The sequence below is a fragment of the Arachis stenosperma genome, chromosome 3 (genome assembly GCF_014773155.1).
Source record: "Arachis stenosperma cultivar V10309 chromosome 3, arast.V10309.gnm1.PFL2, whole genome shotgun sequence".
In the NCBI taxonomy this organism is placed as follows: domain Eukaryota; kingdom Viridiplantae; phylum Streptophyta; class Magnoliopsida; order Fabales; family Fabaceae; genus Arachis; species Arachis stenosperma.
In genome coordinates, this window is record NC_080379.1 from 29198417 (window position 1) to 29217094 (window position 18678).

The 18678-nt window shown below is 38.8% G+C and overlaps 1 non-coding gene across 1 annotated transcript; it reads left to right on the top strand.

Annotated features, from left to right (window-relative positions):
* The first annotated feature begins 18198 nt into the window (after positions 1-18198).
* On the top strand, positions 18199-18306 carry LOC130971557 (small nucleolar RNA R71). Its single transcript, XR_009082770.1, has one exon. It is a non-coding gene; the product is annotated as a small nucleolar RNA R71 (small nucleolar RNA).
* The last annotated feature ends 372 nt before the right edge of the window (positions 18307-18678 follow it).

Below are 18678 nucleotides of genomic sequence, written 5' to 3' on the forward strand. Positions count from 1 at the left end.
CTGAAGATGGAAATCTGGGAACACCTTCTCACAAAGAACGCGAACAAAGAGCAATGTCGCAGGGAGAAACGCGAAACTCCAGGCGAAAACAGAAAGCTCCAGAAATGCCAAATGACGCCGCGAACACAGAAAAAAAATAGAAGAGCGGATGGAGAAGAGAAGTTATGAAAAAGGGCAAAATGGGAGAAACCGTTTCTGGGCTTTCAAAAATCGAAATAAAGAGCCAAAAGGAAACGGGGCAATTAATGCTAAAATTAAGGAGAGCATTAAACCCTCGCACGTTCCCAAAACGCCGATATAAAAGCGCGCGCCTTTAGAGGAAACGTTTTACATTCAAAAGTTGCTACAAAGGAATCGACAAAATGCTTGAGTTTGGCTTCACCGAAGAAGGACTGAAGTCAAGGACTCGGCCTCAAAAAAGAAGATCGAGCTCAAGCAGGGGCACTGTTCATACCCTGGGTCGAGCTGTCCGACCCGGGATGTTCTACAGGCAAAGCGACCAACCTCTTCAGGTCAGGACAACCCGACCTCTTCTCAAAGAGCTCGGCCAAGTCACAGGAAAGCCCAAACAAAGGGCCCAAATAGAGGAACACGCCCCAAATCCTAAGGCGGCCCAAGCCTATAGAGAGAAGGGCGGTTCCCTTAAAGATAAGATGACCTCACTTAAAAGATAAGATAAGATAACTAACTTATCTTATCCATAGAAGGCCACATCTTGACTTGTGTTTGAGGACTTAGGTTCCTTGATATCATTGATGTCCAGTTTGATTGGTAATATAGGGTTGTTAGTTGATTTTAGGATCAATTATGTCCATTTGACTTCATCCTCCATATTAGAAGAAAACTAGGTGGAATTAACCCTTTGTAATTACCATGTTGTGGTCAATGATACAAGATAGAATCCCTTGACTCTTAATCCTTGCCATGAGTATCTTTTAGCATTTATAGTTTCTTTCTTTGATTTATACTTTCTTGTCTATCAAACCCAAAAACCCCAAAATATACACCATAACCAATAATATGCACACTTCTCTGTAATTTCTTTGAGAGACGACCCGATGTTTAAATATTCTTAGTTTTTATTAGGTTTGACTTAAGTGACAAACAAAATTAAACTTTGATTGAGGGTTGTCTATCCGTTTGGATCTATACTTCGACGAGATTATTTTTGTGAAAATTCTAACTGATGATTTCTCTTTATCAAGTTTTTAGCGCCGTTGCCGGAGAATTGCAAATGTGCGCTTGTAATTGGTTATTGTATATATGCTAATATTGTGAATAGCTTAATTTTTTATTTATTTGCTAGTTTTTGCTAGTTTTTGCTAGTTTTAGGAGTTTGTTTTCTTTATTTCTCATTATCTTTTGTTTTGATTTTCTCTTTCTACTATGAATTCTCACCATTTTGGCTATGAGTTTGGTTCTAACTATGTTGTAAGAAATGGAAATTACAATGAGGATATGCATCAAGGATGGAAGAATCAAAGGTGAGGGGAGCCTCAAGCATATGATCAATCTTCATGGCAACAACCCCCTCCAATGTACTATGAGCAAGAACTATACCATGATGCATACCAATCCAATGGATATGGTGGACCTCCTTGTGGTTATCAACCACAACCACCATATGCCTATGAACCCCCTCCTCAATATAGCCTTCAACCACCATACTCACAAGCTTCATAGCACCAAATACCACCATATGATCTAATCCATATCCACCATGCCAACAACCATATGAGGCATATAAACCATACATAGAACCACAATAATTCGAATACAAGTACTCCCAAAAGCCACCTCCATATACACCATCTCCATGTTCTTACTAAGATACAATACCTTCCTATTATGAACTCTTTCTCCCAAACAATGAACTCTCCTATCCACCCCAAACCCTAATGGATAACACCCTCATTTCATATCTCAAAGAGTTAAGGGAATGTCGCACCATTGTTCAAGAACGACTTGAAGCTCTAAGGAGGTAAGATGAATTCATGGCCACCTCGACCGAGGTAGTAACCAATTTAGTCTCTCAACACTTAGATACTCAAAGCACTCCCATGGCCATATGTGGAGAATCAAATGAAGAGTGGAGTATGAAAGAAAGATTAGAAACTCCGGTGGAGAATGAGGAATGGAACTTTGTATTGGAACAAGTGGACGAAGCCAAAATAGTTGAAGAGGAAGAAGTGGTTGAAGAGATTGATCAAGAGATGGATTCAATTATTGATAAATTTTTATTTGCACTAACTAATCAAATAGATGATTTCGTTGAATTCTCTCCCATTGGACATGAAATAGAGGTTAAAAAAGAACATGCACAACCTCTAAGTCCCTTGGTAAGCAATGAGGAAGAGATTGAATTGGAAAAAAATGCTAAGAGATGTAGGTAAATCAAGAAGAGGACAAGAAAGTGGAGCTTGCAAGATAATTGGAAACACCACTCCCCAAGCCATCACCACCCATTCTTTTATTCAAGTGGGTAAATCTCTTATCCTTAAGCTTTACTTTCCCACTTGAATATGGTTTGCTTGAGACGGATGGTCAACTTAGAGCTCTTTGTAGCTTTAAGAGTAAAAGAGAGATGATAAGTGATTAGAATTGCCATTCAAGGTTCATTGTGGTTGCATGTTCAAAGTCTAATTACAAGGGATGGTGTAGTGCTAAACTAGAAGGATCTAGAAAGTTGTTTGAATGCTTGAGTGAGAATTCTGATTGCTTACCATCCGAGTGGAATAATGATGATCAACTTGAATACGAGTGTAGAAACAATATTTGGGATTCTGGTATACATTATGTGGATCAATTTTCAGAGTCCTTAGCTTGTATGGAACTTCATCAAAGCTTGGAGCTATTAATTTTGAACTTTGGAGCTTATTGGAAGTCCAAGCATTGGTGGGAGTTCAAGAAAGAGTACAAGCACAAGCCACCATGACAAGGAGCTCATCGAATGCTTAAGGACTTTAAATAAAAGTGCTAGGTAGGAGACACCCTAACATGGTAACCTCTTTTCATTCTCTTGTATATATAGTTCATGACTGAATTGAGTTGTCATTGTTAGGTAATTTTTTTCCTTTTATATCACTCCTAGATATAGTGCTTGGGTTGCTAGTTTGTTTGTTAGATTTATGTTTTGAGTTAGGTTAGTTGTCTTGAATTTCATCCTTGTTTGAATTGATAAGGATTTTGTTATATTTGAATTTTGGTTGGTGTTAGACATGTAAGTAGTGGGAGTGCCCTGTTTCTATTCTATGTTTCAAAAAAAAAAGCCTATCACACGTACGCCTGACCCACAGTACGGGTGACACCCCCATTTCTAGAAAAAAATGAGCCTGCCAGGATCGTACATGGACTGTGCCATCGCACGGTCCTGACAGAGAGTTGTGCGTGTAGTGTGTGAGAACTGTGTGTCTAGCACAATTTTTTCCCACGTGTACGCGTGACCTACGCGTACGCGTCACCCCCTATTTTCTCTTCTCACGCCTACGCGTGCCAGATGTGTACGCGTCGCTTTCTATTTCTCCTTGTCCCGCGTACGCGTGACCCCATGTCCTATTTCACACACTCTTCTTTTATTCTCTTCTCTCCATTTCTTTTCTTCTTCTCTCTTCTCCTCTCTTCTTCCCCTCTCCAACTATCATCTACCACCACCATTTACCATCGACCATCATCTCAATTAGTTAGTTAGTTAATTAGTTAGTTAGCTTAATTTTTGTTTTTATTGATAAGTGTTGGATTATTGAATTGATTTACTGATTATGCTAAGATATTGCTGCTGATTATTGATAGGATGCTATTTTGGCATCATTATTGTTAATAGTCATTGTTGGATTTATTTATTGAGGTTATAATTTGTTACTTGATATTGAGTTTTGCATGCTTATTATTTATGCATACCAAGTACTTATGACATTGCCTTCAAGAATATTTTTGGATTTCTAAATTGCATGTTGTAGCTAGCCACCATGTAATTTGAATTCACTATCTATTGTTAAGCAATTGTATGTAGTTGATGCATTTTTTGTTAGGTGATACTTGTTTATGATTGACTTTTTATTTACATCACCTAGTTCATGCATTGAGATTGAGAAATTGTGAAATTGGAGTGTAAGCTTACATAGTGACATCTTTTTGAGCTTTCTAAGCTTTGTGGACCATGCTTGATATGTGATAGATTTCAACTTCTATCCCTATTTTCCTAAGTTGCATAGCAACCATACTTCCCACTTCATGTCAATTAGGTGATGCAAACATACTTCAATGTGTGTCATTGTTTGATGTGTGAGTTCTATATTTTATTTGTTTCATTGAATTCTCTTGCACATCAACCAATGTCCAGTCAATTTCCATTTCATAATGTTTGAATACTTTTATGTTTCTTTATTACTTGTTTGTTTATCTTAACCTACAAGTCCTTTAAAGCATCTTAAGCACACTAGAATGCGTGAAGTGCTTGCTTCTTTTATGTAGTTGTGACACACTTGTTTCCTTCATGTTACACACTAATTCACTCACTTTATTTTAGTGATTATTACCTCATTCCAACAATTTATACTCCCTTGCCTTTGCATTTACTCGTCTTACTATCCTGTTTTCTATTTTTCAGGATGATTCACCATAAGCAACAAGGGAAGTGGAAGAAAGAACATGCAGTAGCCAGTTGACCCACCAGCTGAAGGTGGCAATTCATGAAGTCGCCGTACCCCTTGTTCATCTTTGAATACACTGAGGACGGTGCAAATTTTTAAGTATGGGGAGGTAGTCCGACCAATCGACCGATTTTTGGGTGACAATTTTCTAATCCCAACACTTTCATATTTTATTTTATTTTATTACTAAGAATTTTAGAATTTTTAGTTACATTTTCTTGGTTTGCATATATATAATAAGCTTAGTTAAAATAATGAATTTTTTCAAGAAGAACATTCTTAATAGAGCATTGACATCCCAATTGATTTGAGTTAAAAAAAAATTGTCATTGGACTTGCTTGAATTATATATTGTTGAACATATTTTTGAGCTAAGAACACATAAGGTTGTGAGTTTTTGAGCTTAATTGTGTGGTTACATCATATAACCACTATTTTCATTCTTGTATGTATTATTCTCTTTCTATGATTGTAATATTTGATTTGTTTGATTCTTTATGTCCATTATTTTGTGTATGAATGCATCTATGTGATTGAGGCTTTCATTTAATTTAGCTCACTTACCTAAATAGCCTTACCCTTTTATCCACCGTTGTTAACCAATATTGAGCCTATTTAATCCATTTGTTCTTAATTTTAGCACATCACTATCTCTAAGTAAAAAACAATAAATGTTCCTTATTTGGAGCTTTGATTAGCTTCGGCTAGTGAGGGTGTGTATTATTTAAGTGTGGGGAAGTTTGAAAATATTGGTTGAGATAAAAGTGTATTTTTGTATTTTTGTTGAAGATCCTGAAAATTGGATGCATACTCATGCATTAAATGTTTAGATCATATGAATTGATACACTTGTATATATTTTATTTTGAAAAAAAAAGTAATAAAAAGAGGACAAAATGCCCCAAAGTAAAGTAATAATGACAATGAGGTAATGCTCAAAATGGTCCCTGAAATTTTCAACTCGCTTCAGATTAGTCTCCCAATTTTTAAAATGAATAAATAAATCCCTCATCTTCAGAATCGTGAATCCCCGTTAGTCCAAAAGTTACCAGACGTTTTAACGGTGCTGATGTGTATAGTTAAGTGCCAAATTGGCAGTTTGATGCAGGCTAATGTGGACATATAATGATTTCAACTCAAATTGGTCCCCAAAATTTAGTTAAAATACCCAAATTGATCCATTCCTAGTTATGAAATCCTAACCCCCAAATCTTCATCTTCATCTTCATCATATATTCTTCTTCCTCTTATCTCCTCTTCTCTGTTGTTCATAGTATCCTCTAAAATTTTTTTCGTGGCTCAAAAGTCTAATTGCAAGTTGTTAGTTCAAAAAATATTCTGTCATCAGAATCCAATTCTATATCAATGGTTAAGAAATTATCAAAAAAGTTCAAGGCTTCCAAGCCTGGTACATGAGAGAATAACAATGAAAAAGATAAGTGAGCAAGGAGCATAATGTGCTCAACAAATTTCTACAATACAGAAAAATATAATTGCTATGCATCATGGAAAGATCTTAAGATACTTTCTTCACTTGCTAATGAAAAATGGGTGTGATGTAATAATTGCTACATCTAATCATAACAAAATGGTTCCACTACCATTTTTGTTCTTCACTTTGTTTGTTCCCTATACAAGTTCAAACATGAAAAGTGATTAGATTGAGATGATTGACATAATCCTAAATGATGATATTCACATTAAATGTACACCATATAGCTAACAAATGTCTCCTTTATTTGTTAAACATTGATCTAACTTACATCTTAGTTTATGCTATGACAAACCCCAATTTGACGGTTTATCTTGTATTGAATTTAGGGGATTTTATCACTTTTTACCCACATTTATTCAATAAAATAGCATGGTTTTGTATATTCTCCTTTAATTGTGCTTAAGAGTGAAAACATGCTTTTTAGGTCTTAAAATAGCTAAATTTAATTCACCTTGATTCCATTAGATGCCTTGATATGTTTGCTAAGTGATTTCAGATTTAGAAGGCAAAGATTGGATCAAGGGAATGAAGAAAGAAGCATGAAAAGTTGGAGAACTCATGAAGAAATGAAAGAACTGGAAAAGCTGTCAAGCCGACCTCTTCGCACTTAAACGACCATAACTTGAGCTACAGAGGTCCAAATGATGCAGTTCCAGTTGGGTTAGAAAGCTAACATCCGGGGCTTCGAAATGATATAAGATTTGCCATAGTTGCCACACGTATAGTGGCGCACACGCGCATAGTACGCGCACGCGCCGTTGCTGCCACCTAGTCCACTTAAAGCAAAACGTGGCCAGCGATTTTAGAAGCCTTGTGGGCCCAATCCAACTCATTTCTGATGCTATTTAAGCCAAGGATTGAAGAGGAATCAACTAGAACTTTTAACCATTAGTTTAGTTTAGTAGTTAGAGTTAGTTTCTAGAGAGAGAAGCTCTCTCTTCTCTCTAGAATTGGGATTAGGATTAGGTTTAGTTCTTAGATCTAGATTTTAATCTTTACTTTCTTCTACTTCTACATCTCAATTCCTTGTAGTTACATTCATTCTTCTTCCATTCTTTTATTGCAATTTCCTTTATGTTGTTCTTGTATTTTGTTGTAGATCTAGTATTGTTCCTTCTACATTCTTCCAATTCAATAAGAGGTAATTCATAATAAATGTGTCTTCTTTGCTTTTCTATTATTGATCTCTTATTTTTGTAGTTGTAGATTCCTTTAATTCTTGCATTTAATAATGTTTACTTCTATTGCACTCTATGTGTTTGTTGAAATGCCTCTTCTAGATATAGTATAGATTTTTGTTCCTCTTGGCCTAGGTAGAGTAATTAGTGACACTTGAGTTATCTAATTCCTTTGTTGATTGATAATTGGAGAGATTGCTAATTGGTTTGGAGTGCACTAAAGCTAGTCTTTCCTTGGGAGTTGGCTAGGACTTATGGCTCAAGTCAATTCATCCACTTGACTTTCCTTTCTTTAGTAAGGGTTAACTAAGTGGTAGCAATGAACAATTCTCATCACAATTGAGAAGGATAACTAGGATAGAACTTCTAATTTTCATACCTTGCCAAGAGCCTTTTATAGTTGTTAGTTTACTTTCTTGCCATTTATCTTTCATGCTTCATATCAAAACCCCAAAATAACTCACAACCAATAACAAGACACTCTATTGTAATTTCTAGAGAGAACGACCCGAGGTTTCAATACTTCGGTTTATAAATTTTAGGGGTTTGTACTAGTGACAAACAACTTTTTGTATGAAAGGATTATTGTTTGGTTTAGAAACTATACTTTACAACCGAGATTTTATTTGAGAAATTCTAAACCGTCAAAAATCCAATCATCATGCTACCACACTCCTCATATAGAATTGACTGCTGATAAATACTATCTTTTAAGTGCCATTTAACAATTTGCATAAAAAAGTTTAAGATAGAATTAAAAAAAATTGTTAGCCTCCTCCAACAATAGAATTTGCCTAAATGTACAACATATTTATCCTCCCAAATTCAAGCTTTATACTTCAGTTGAAGGACATTTCTTCCCACCAAAATTTCTTTTCTTTTCCTCTCCTACGACTCTACCAGTGACCAATTACAATATTAACCACATCAAAGAAGTCCAAACCTCAGCCAATACTAAAGTGAGCATACCTTTTTGCATCGCCTTTTCAAACTATTTATGTCTATTAAGTGTCGCATGATTGGGTCAACAAATGGCTCCAACAGATAGAACTTAGAAAAGACCCCCTTACTCAAGCTCCAAGTATTTATCAAAACAGAGATTCTACACTAGAGACTAACCAGTGTTGGTGCAAATTGCTTGTAAGAGAGCTCAATTCACACAAACAACCATGATTTAATCAAACATATTAGTTTGCAAAAGCTTGCAAAATCAAAGACCTTCTCCAGATATGTTTTGGCATTGGTATCTAAATCGAAAACGTTGAATTGTAACAAAGGTAAAGACATTCTAATTACCTATTAAATCCACTATTTTTAGCAATACACAAACATCAGAATCATCCAACTAACACCAACACAGTGCAAAAAAAAATAAAAAATAATAAACATAAACCCCTATCTTTTACCATGGCCAATGTTTGACAGAAATAAAGAGCTTCACTAGTCGAATGAGGGGATAATAGACGAGCCCCAGCGAGCAACGATGACGTTGACTTGAGGAAGAAAAAGAGGCGATGATAGCTGGTGCACGAAATTGTGATCATCAATGGCGCCATCAATATGGTACGCTCAATTGCAATCTCAACTCTTTATCACAACTTCGCACAACTAACCAGCAAGTGCACTGGGTCGTCCAAGTAATAAACCTTACGCGAGTAAGGGTCGATCCCACGGAGATTGTTGGTATGAAGCAAGCTATGGTCATCTTGTAAATCTCAGTCAGGCGGATTCAAATGGTTATGGAGGATTAAGGATTAAAAGATAAATAAAACATAAAATAAAGATAGAGATACTTATGTAATTCATTGGTGAAAATTTCAGATAAGCGTATGGAGATGCTTTGTCCCTTCCGTCTCTCTGCTTTCCTACTGTCTTCATCCAATCCTTCTTACTCCTTTCCATGGCAAGCTGTATGTTGGGCATCACCGTTGTCAATGGCTACAGTCCCGTCCTCTCAGTGAAAATGTTCAACGCGCTCTGTCACAGCACGGCTATTTATCTATCGGTTCTTGATCATGTCAGAATAGAATCCAGTGATTCTTTTGGGTCTGTCACTAATGCCCCACAATCGCGAGTTTGAAGCTCGTCACAGTCATACAATCCTTGAATCCTACTCAGAATACCACAGACAAAGTTTAGAACTTCTAGATTTTCAAGAATGCCGCCATCAATTCTAGCTTATACCACGAAGATTCTGATTAAGGAATCCAAGAGATACACATTCAAGCCTTGTTTGCATGTAGAACGGAAGTGGTTGTCAGGCACACGTTCATAAGTGAGAATGATGATGAGCGTCACATAATCATCACATTCATCAAGTTCTTGAGTGCAAATGAATATCTTGGAACAAGAATAAGCTGAATTGAATAGAAGAACAATAGTAATTGCATTAATACTTGAGGTACAGCAGAGCTCCACACCTTAATCTTTGGTGTGTAGAAAATCCACCGTTAAAAATACATAAGAACAAGGTCTAGGCATGGCCGTGAGGCCAGCCCCATGATCTAAGATAGCATAAGACTACTCGAAGATAGCTACCCCGATGAAAATACAATAGCAAAAGGTCCTATTTATAGAGAACTAGTAGCTTAGGATTTACAAAAATGAGTAAATGACGTAAAAATCCACTTCCGGGCCCACTTGGTGTGTGCTTGGGCTGAGCATTGAAGCTTTCATGTGTAGAGACTTCTTTTGGAGTTAAACGCCAGCTTTTGTGCCAGTTTGGGCGTTTAACTCCCACTTCTGTGCCAGTTCCGGCATTAAACGCCGGGCAGTCTTGAGCTGATTTGGAACGCCGGTTTGGGCCATCAAATCTCGGGCAAATATGGACTATTATATATTGCTGGAAAGCCCAGGATGTCTACTTTCCAAAAAATTAAGAGCGCGCCAATTGGGCTTCTGTAGCTCCAGAAAATCTACTTCGAGTGCAGGGAGGTCAGAATCCAACAGCATCTGCAGTCCTTTTCAGCTTCTGAATCAGATTTTTGCTCAGGTCCCTCAATTTCAGCCAGAAAATACCTGAAATCACAGAAAAACACACAAACTCATAGTAAAGTCCAGAAAAGTGAATTTTAAATAAAAGCTAATAAAAATATAATAAAAAGTAACTAAAATATACTAAAAATATACTAAAAATAATGCCAAAAAGCGTATAAATTATGTAAAACCCGGTTAATTAATGGCTAATTAACCCATAAATAAGAATTTATTCTAGAAATCCTAAAATGTGATTTTTATGGCTAAATGTGATAGAGGAGACTGAGACGAGAATTTCGGTACCAATTTTATAGAATTCGGACTAAGATTGGAACGAACGGGCCAAACCGGGCCAACCGGACCCAAAGTGGGCCCTTGGCCCAACTAAACTAAACCAAAACCCTAGTTTTCAGCATTCTCTCTCCTCACTAAACACACTCACATGCTGAAAATGGAGGCCATGGAGGGAAGAACTCTCTCTCAAGTTCTTTCTCTCACTTGATCTTCAAACCACCATAACTTTTGATCTAGAGCTCCGATTGCCGCTCCATTTGCGGCCACGTGTTCACCGCGGAGAGCTCTACAAAACCCATACAATTAATCTTGAGGTAAGCCACGTGTTTCTGTTCGAAATCCCAGCCCTTAATTTCGAGTTTCATGGGTAAAATGTTGAGATTTTGGGTTCTTTGATGTTATAGGACCCAACTCTCTTGAAGGAGAAGGTTAATCTTGTCTCCTTGGACCTTGGGTGTGGTAAGACTCTTAAACCTAGTGTAATTTGTGATTTTATGATGTTTGGGTTTTGAGATGTTGTGTATGGGTATGATGATTGTGGCTTAGGTTGTGTATATGTGTATATTGGAGCTTGATTGGTGATTTTGAAAAGCTTGAAAAAGGGATTTGGTGGTGTAAAATCTGTTCTTGGAGGTGTTGAGGCCTTGAGAGCTTGTGGATAAGTGATTTGGAAGTGCTCCGGTGGAGCTTGGGAAATTCGGCTAAGGTATGGTTTCGGTTTCCCGTATCTAATATGTAATGTGGTAGGAAATACTTAGGCTAGAGGCCTTAAGATAGGCATTGAATTGTTGATGTTGTTGAATGATTGAGATATATGATGTGGTCATATATGTGATGATGATTATTGATGCCTTGGTGGTATGATGTATGAGAAATATGCATGTTGTGATATATGCTTGATGATTGGTTATGGTTAAATTGTGGGTTGAACCATGTTGATGGTGAGTATGATGTTGATTGTGTACAATAATGATTTATTGGAATTGGTGTTGTTGAGAATTGGCATGAAGAATAGTATATGATATGTCAATGTGTTTGAGTTTGAGCCACTTGGGTGAAGTGGGGTAAAATGATGAGATAGTGATTTTGGTAGATTGTAGTAATGTGTCAATGTGTGAGTCGAGGAGGCTTGATGTTGAATTTGATATATTTTGATTGATTTCAAAGAAAAGGGATGAACTTGGCATGTTTTGATTGGTTTTGAAAAGAGTTGGAAATGGCTTGTTTTGAAAATGGCACTTTGTGGTTTTGTATGAAAATGTGGTTTTTGGGCACACTTTGGTGGGACATAACTTGGACTACGGATCTCCGTTTTGTACCAAACCTATTTAGAAATGAAATTGGATCCGGGATATCCATGCCGTTCAAAGAACGGGTGAAAAACGATTTAAAATGAGGAAGTTATGTCCGTTGGAAGATTGGGGTTTCAATCTGTGAATTCCGCAGCTTTTAACTTGGAAAATTTTTAGCAGAATGACCCCTTGCGCGTGGGCGCACCTGGCGCGTACGCGCTGATCTTCCAGAAAGCGCCATCCACGCGTGCGCGTGATGTGCGCGGGCGCACCGATTGTGCTGCACCCAATGCCCAGCCATTTTCCAGAGAGTTATGCCAGAACTGTGCCAGTGTTGTGCCTGGGGCACGAGAACACCCGCGCGTACGGGTGGTTGGCGCGTGCGCTCGATTGGCAAGTTTGTAATCCACGCGTTAGCGTGCATGACGCTTGCGCGTCGATGAGTTTTTGAGGCCATCCACGCATGCGCGTGGAGTGCGCGTACGCGTGGCCCTGTTTTCATCCCAAAGTTGATTTTTGAGTTTTAAAAGCCAAATCTCATAATTCTAAGCCTCCGATCTCACCATTTATGTCTTAAATCATTATGACATGCCTAGCTATTAAAAATGGGCTAGTGAATGAGGTAACTTGCGAGTGAAGCAAGGGAAAAATGAATGATCAATGAGGATCAAGATGATTATGTGAGATGCGGAGGATGGTGGTGGAAGTGCTTGTTATGCCATGGGCCGAAAGGCTGTAATTGTTAATGAAATGGCTGGTTATGGATTTAACCGTGAGCCGGAATAGCTGTGTATGCTATGAATATTGGCTGGTTATGGATTTAACCGTGAGCCGGAATAGCTGTGTATGCTATGAATATTGGTTGGTTCTGGACTGAACCGTGAGCCGGATGGCTGATATGGATGTTGATCCATGGATGAGGATTCATGCATGTTTATGCTGAATTATTGATAATTGTGATTTGCACTTCCACTATCTGAGATACGAGTTTCCCTGGGTGGTAGCAGTGGCTAGCCACCACGTGCTCCAGGTTGAGACTTGAGACTCTGTTGACCCTATGTCGTAAGTGTGGCCGGGCACTGTGAAAGACCCGGATGAGCTCGCCCCCGAAATATTCACCAGTGAGGGTGATGGATATGGATCATGTTTATGATCAAGTTTATAACGAGTATAACTCGAGTTGGGGATGCGCGACAGAGGGACAGTCCAATGGTTAGCGACCAGGACTTGTCGGGTTGGCTCTATAACCGACAAGATGATATCATCGGCCACTAGGGACAGGCATTCATCATATGCATACTATGTGAATTGTTTGAGATTGCCTATTTGACTGCATATTACTTGCTAATTGTCTAAATGTCTTAACTGCTCCTATTTGTATATTCTTTGTCTGATATAACTATGTTTGCTATAATATACTCCTGCTGGTGGTTGGGAGGTTTGAAGGAATTGGAAAGGGAAGTATTAGTTAGACTGAAGAATCTTTAGTCAGATGCCCTTATATGGTTTAGCTTGTTTATAAGCTTTGATATTATCTGGAGGAAGTTCTAGGATTGCCTTTGGCTTTCCTCTATTATTATGTATTATATATGTGGAAGCTGTTACCATGCTGGGGACCTCTGGTTCTCACCCATGCGGATTTTGTGGTTTTCAGATGCAGGACGTGAGGTTTCCCGCTGAAGCATGCTGAAGACTTCTAGATTCGCGAAGATTCCTTGTTCTTGGGGACTCTGTTTAGTTTATATGTTTTGTTTAGATACTTTTATCTCCATTAAATAATACAAACTGTGATGACTCCTCTTATGGGGGAGAATATGTTTTATGTATTTGTGTCCCTTTGGGTTTCCTTTGGGGTTTTCCTTATTTTATCATATGTATATATTGCTATGCTCGGACCGGTTATCTTCGCAGCCGGATCTTGAGTCTTGATATTCCTATTTTTGACACTCCCTTGTATATATATAATCTCGCGTTGGTTTATCCTTGTTCGTTACGTTATCGATCGGAGTGATGCGCTTTTGAGTTGCGGTTTTTGTTTACCCCTTTTTCTACAAAGGCTCCTAGTTATAATCAATCATTCATACTACTATACGTACTAAATTTTTTATTTTAGAGGTCGTAATACCTTGCCATCTCTGAATTATGACTTAAGCATAAGGCTCTGTATGGTAGGGTGTTACAAATTATCTGCTCATCACAACACCAAACTTAAATTGTTGCTTGTCCCCAAGCAACTGAAAATCAAATAGGATAAAAAGAAGAGAATATACTATAGACTCCAAATTATCAATGAAACTTAGCTCCAATTAGATGAGCGGGACTAGTAGCTTTTTGACTCTGAACAGTTTTGGCATCTCACTTTATCCTTTGAAGTTCAGAATGATTGGCATCTATAGGAACTCAGAATTTAGATAGTGTTATTGATTCTCCTAGTTAAGTATGTTGATTCTTGAACACAGCTACTTTATGAGTCTTGGCCGTGGCCCAAAGCACTCTGTTCTCCAGTATTACCACCGGATACATACATGCCACAGACACATAACTGGGTGAACCTTTTCAGATTGTGACTCAGCTTTGCTAGAGTCCCCAATTAGAGGTGTCCAAGGTTCTTAAGCACACTCTTTTTTTGCTTTGGATCACGACTTTAACCGCTCAGTCTCAAGTTTTCACTTGACACCTTCACGCCACAAGCACATGGTTAGGGACAGCTTGGTTTAGCCGCTTAGGCCAGGATTTTATTCCTGTGGGCCCTCCTATCCACTGATGCTCAAAGCCTTGGATCCTTTTTATTACCCTTGCCTTTTGGTTTAAAGGGCTATTGGCTTTTTCTGCTTGCTTTTTCTTTTTCTTCTTTTTTTTAATATTCACTGCTTTTTCTTGCTTCAAGAATCAATTTGATGATTTTTTAGATCCTCAATAACATTTCTCCTTTTTTCATCATTCTTTCAAGAGCCAACAATTTTAACATTCTTTAAACAACAAATTCAAAAGACATATGCAAGCATACATTCAGAAAACAAAAAGTATTGTCACCACATCAAAATAATTAAGCTAGTTTTAAGGATGAATTCGAAATCATGTACTTCTTGTTCTTTTGTAATAAAAACATTTTTCATTTAAGAAAGGTGATGGATTCATAGGACATTCATAACTTTAAGGCATAGACACTAAGACACTAATGATCATGTAATAAGACACAAACATAGATAAACATAAGCATAAAAATTTGAAAAATAGAAAAATAAAGAACAAGGAGATTAAAGAACGGGTCCACCTTAGTGATGGCGGCTTGTTCTTCCTCTTGAAGATCTTATGGAGTGCTTGAGCTCCTCAATGTCTCTTCCTTGCCTTTGTTGCTCCTCTCTCATGACTCTTTGGTCTTCTCTAATTTCGTGGAGGAGGATGGAATGTTCTTGGTGCTCCACCCTTAGTTGTCCCATGTTGGAACTCAATTCTCCTAGGGAGGTGTTGATTTGCTCCCAATAGTTTTGTGGAGGAAAGTACATCCCTTGAGGCATCTCAGGGATTTCATGATGAGGAATTCCCTCATGCTCATGTCTATGAGTGGGATCTCCTGTTTGCATTGAGCTCCTTCCACACAGATATCCATGAGGACTTGGTCCAACCTTTGATTAAAGTTGACCTTTTTTGAGTTTGAAAAGGGACCTCGGGGATCACCTTCTTCTTGGCCACAACTTCATAGAAGTGGTCTTGATGCACCCTTGAGATGAATCTCTCCATTTTCCATGACTCGGAGGTGGAGGTTTTTGCCTTCCCTTTCCTCTTTGTAGAGGTTTCTCCGGCCTTAGGTGCCATAAATGGTTATGGAAAAATAAAAAGCAACGCTTTTACCACACCAAACTTAGAAGGTTTGCTCGTCCTCGAGCAAAAGAAGAAAGAAAAGAGTAGAAGAAGAAGAAAGATAGGAGATTGAGGGGGGCTTTGTGTTTCGGCCAAGGGGGAGAAGTAGTGTTTAGGTTGTGTAAAAATGAAGGAGTGAAGATGGGTTTATATAGGGGTGGAGGGAGGGGTAGGGTTCGGCCATTATGGGTGGGTTTGGGAGGGAAAGTGGTTTGAATTTGGATGGTGAGGTAGGTGGGGTTTTATGAAGGATGGATGTGAGTGGTGAAGAGAATGGTGGGATTTGATAGGTGAGGGGTTTTTGGGGAAGAGGTATTGAGGTGATTGGTGAATGGGTGAAGAAGAGAGAGAGTGGTGGGGTAGGTGGGGATCCTGTGGGGTCTACAGATCCTGAGGTGTCAAGGATAGCTCATCCCTGCACCAAGTGGCGTGCAAAAATGCCCTTTCTGCCAATCCTGGCGTTAAACGTCGAGCTGCTACCCATTTCTGACGTTTAACGCCAGTTTCTTGCCCCTTTCTGGCGTTAAACGCCAGTCTGGTGCCCCTTTCTGGCATTAAACGCCCAGAATGGTGCCAGACTGGGCGTTAAACGCCCATTTGCTGCCCTTACTGGCGTTTAAACGCCAGCAAGCTTTTCTTCCAGGGTGTGCTATTTTTCTTTCTGTTTTTCATTCTGTTTTTGCTTTTTCAATTGTTTTTGTGACTTCACATGATCATTAACCTATAAAAAACATAAAATAACAATGGAAAATAGATAAATATAACATTGGGTTGCCTCCCAACAAGCGCTTCTTTAATGTCAGTAGCTTGACAGTGGGCTCTCATGGAGCCTCACAGATGTTCAGAGCAATGTTGGAACCTCCATACACCAAACTTAGAGTTTGAATGTGGGTGCTCTGTTTGACTCTGTTTTGAGAGAAGCTCTTCATGCTTCCTCTCCATAGTTACAGAGGGATATCTTTGAGCCTTAAACACAAGGGATTCTTCATTCACTTGAAAGATCAATTCTCCTCTGTCAACATCAATCATAGCCTTTGCTGTGGCTAGGAAGGGTCTGCCAAGGATGATGGATTCATCCATGCACTTCCCAGTCTCTAGGACTATGAAATCAGCAGGGATGTAATAGTCTTCAATCTTTACCATAACATCCTCTACAAGTCCATAAGCTTGCTTTCTTGAATTGTCTGCCATCTCTAGTGAGATTCTTGCAGCTTGTACCTCAAAGATCCCTAGCTTCTCCATTACAGAGAGAGGCATGAGGTTTATGCTTGACCCTAGGTCACACAGAGCCTTCTCAAAGGTCATGGTGCCTAATGTACAAGGTATTGAGAACTTCCCAGGGTCCTGTCTCTTTTGAGGTAATCTCTGCCTAGTCAAGTCATCCAGTTCTTTGTGAGCAAAGGGGGTTCATCCTCCCAAGTCTCATTACCAAATAACTTGTCATTTTGCTTCATGATTGCTCCAAGGTACTTAGCAACTTGCTCTTCAGTGACATCTTTGTCCTCTTCAGAGGAAGAATACTCATCAGAGCTCATGAATGGCAAAAGTAAATCCAATGGAATCTCTATGGTCTCAGTGTGAGCCTCAGATTCCCATGGTTCCTCATTAGGGAACTCATTGGAGGCCAGTGGACGTCCATTGAGGTCTTCCTCAGTGGCGATCACTGCCTCTTTCTCCTCTCCAAATTCGGTCATGTTGATGGCCTTACACTCTCCTTTTGGATTCTCTTCTGTATTGCTTGGAAGAGTACTATGAGGGAGTTCAGTAATTTTCTTACTCAGCTGACCCACTTGTGCCTCCAAGTTTCTAATGGAGGACCTTGTTTCAGTCATGAAACTTTGAGTGGTTTTGATTAGATCAGAGACCATGGTTGCTAAGTCAGAGTGGCTCTGCTTAGAATTCTCTGTCTGTTGCTGAGAAGATGATGGAAAAGGCTTGCCATTGCTAAACCTGTTTCTTCCACCATTATTGTTGTTGAAACCTTGTTGAGGTCTCTGTTGATCCTTCCATGAGAGATTTGGATGATTTTTCCATGAAGGATTATAGGTGTTTCCATAGGGTTTTCCCATGTAATTCACCTCTTCCATTGATGGGTTCTCAAGATCATAAGCTTCTTCTTCAGATGAAGCGTCCTTAGTACTGCCTGGTGCAGCTTGCATTCCAGACAGACTTTGAAAAATCATATTAACTTACTGTGTCAATATTTTATTCTGAGCTAATATGGCATTCAGAGTATCAATCTCAAGAATTTCTTTCTTCTGATTCGTCCCATTGTTCACAGGATTCCTTTCAGAAGTGTACATAAATTGGTTATTTGCAACCATTTCAATGAGTTCTTGAGCTTCTGCAGGCGTCTTCTTCAGATGAAGAGATCCTCCAGCAGAGCTGTCCAATGACATCTTGGACAGTTCAGACAGACCATCATAGAAGATACCTATGATGCTCCATTCAGAAAGCATGTCAGAAGGACACTTTCTGATCAATTGTTTGTATCTTTCCCAAGCTTCATAGAGGGATTCACCTTCCTTCTGTCTGAAGGTTTGGACTTCCACTCTAAGCTTACTCAATTTTTGAGGTGGAAAGAACTTTGCCAAGAAGGCATTGACTAGCTTTTCCCAAGAGTTCAGGCTTTCTTTAGGTTGTGAGTCCAACCATATCCTAGCTCTGTCTCTTACAGCAAAAGGGAATAGCATAAGTCTGTAGACCTCAGGGTCAACCCCATTGGTCTTGACGGTGTCACAAATTTGTAAGAATTCAGCTAAAAATTGATGAGGATCTTCCAATGGAAGTCCATGGAACTTGCAACTCTGTTGCATTAGAGAAACTAATTGAGGCTTAAGCTCAAAGTTGTTTGCTCCAATGGTAGGGATAGAGATGCTTCTCCCATAGAAGTCGGGAATAGGTGCAGTAAAGTCACCCAGCACCTTCCTTGC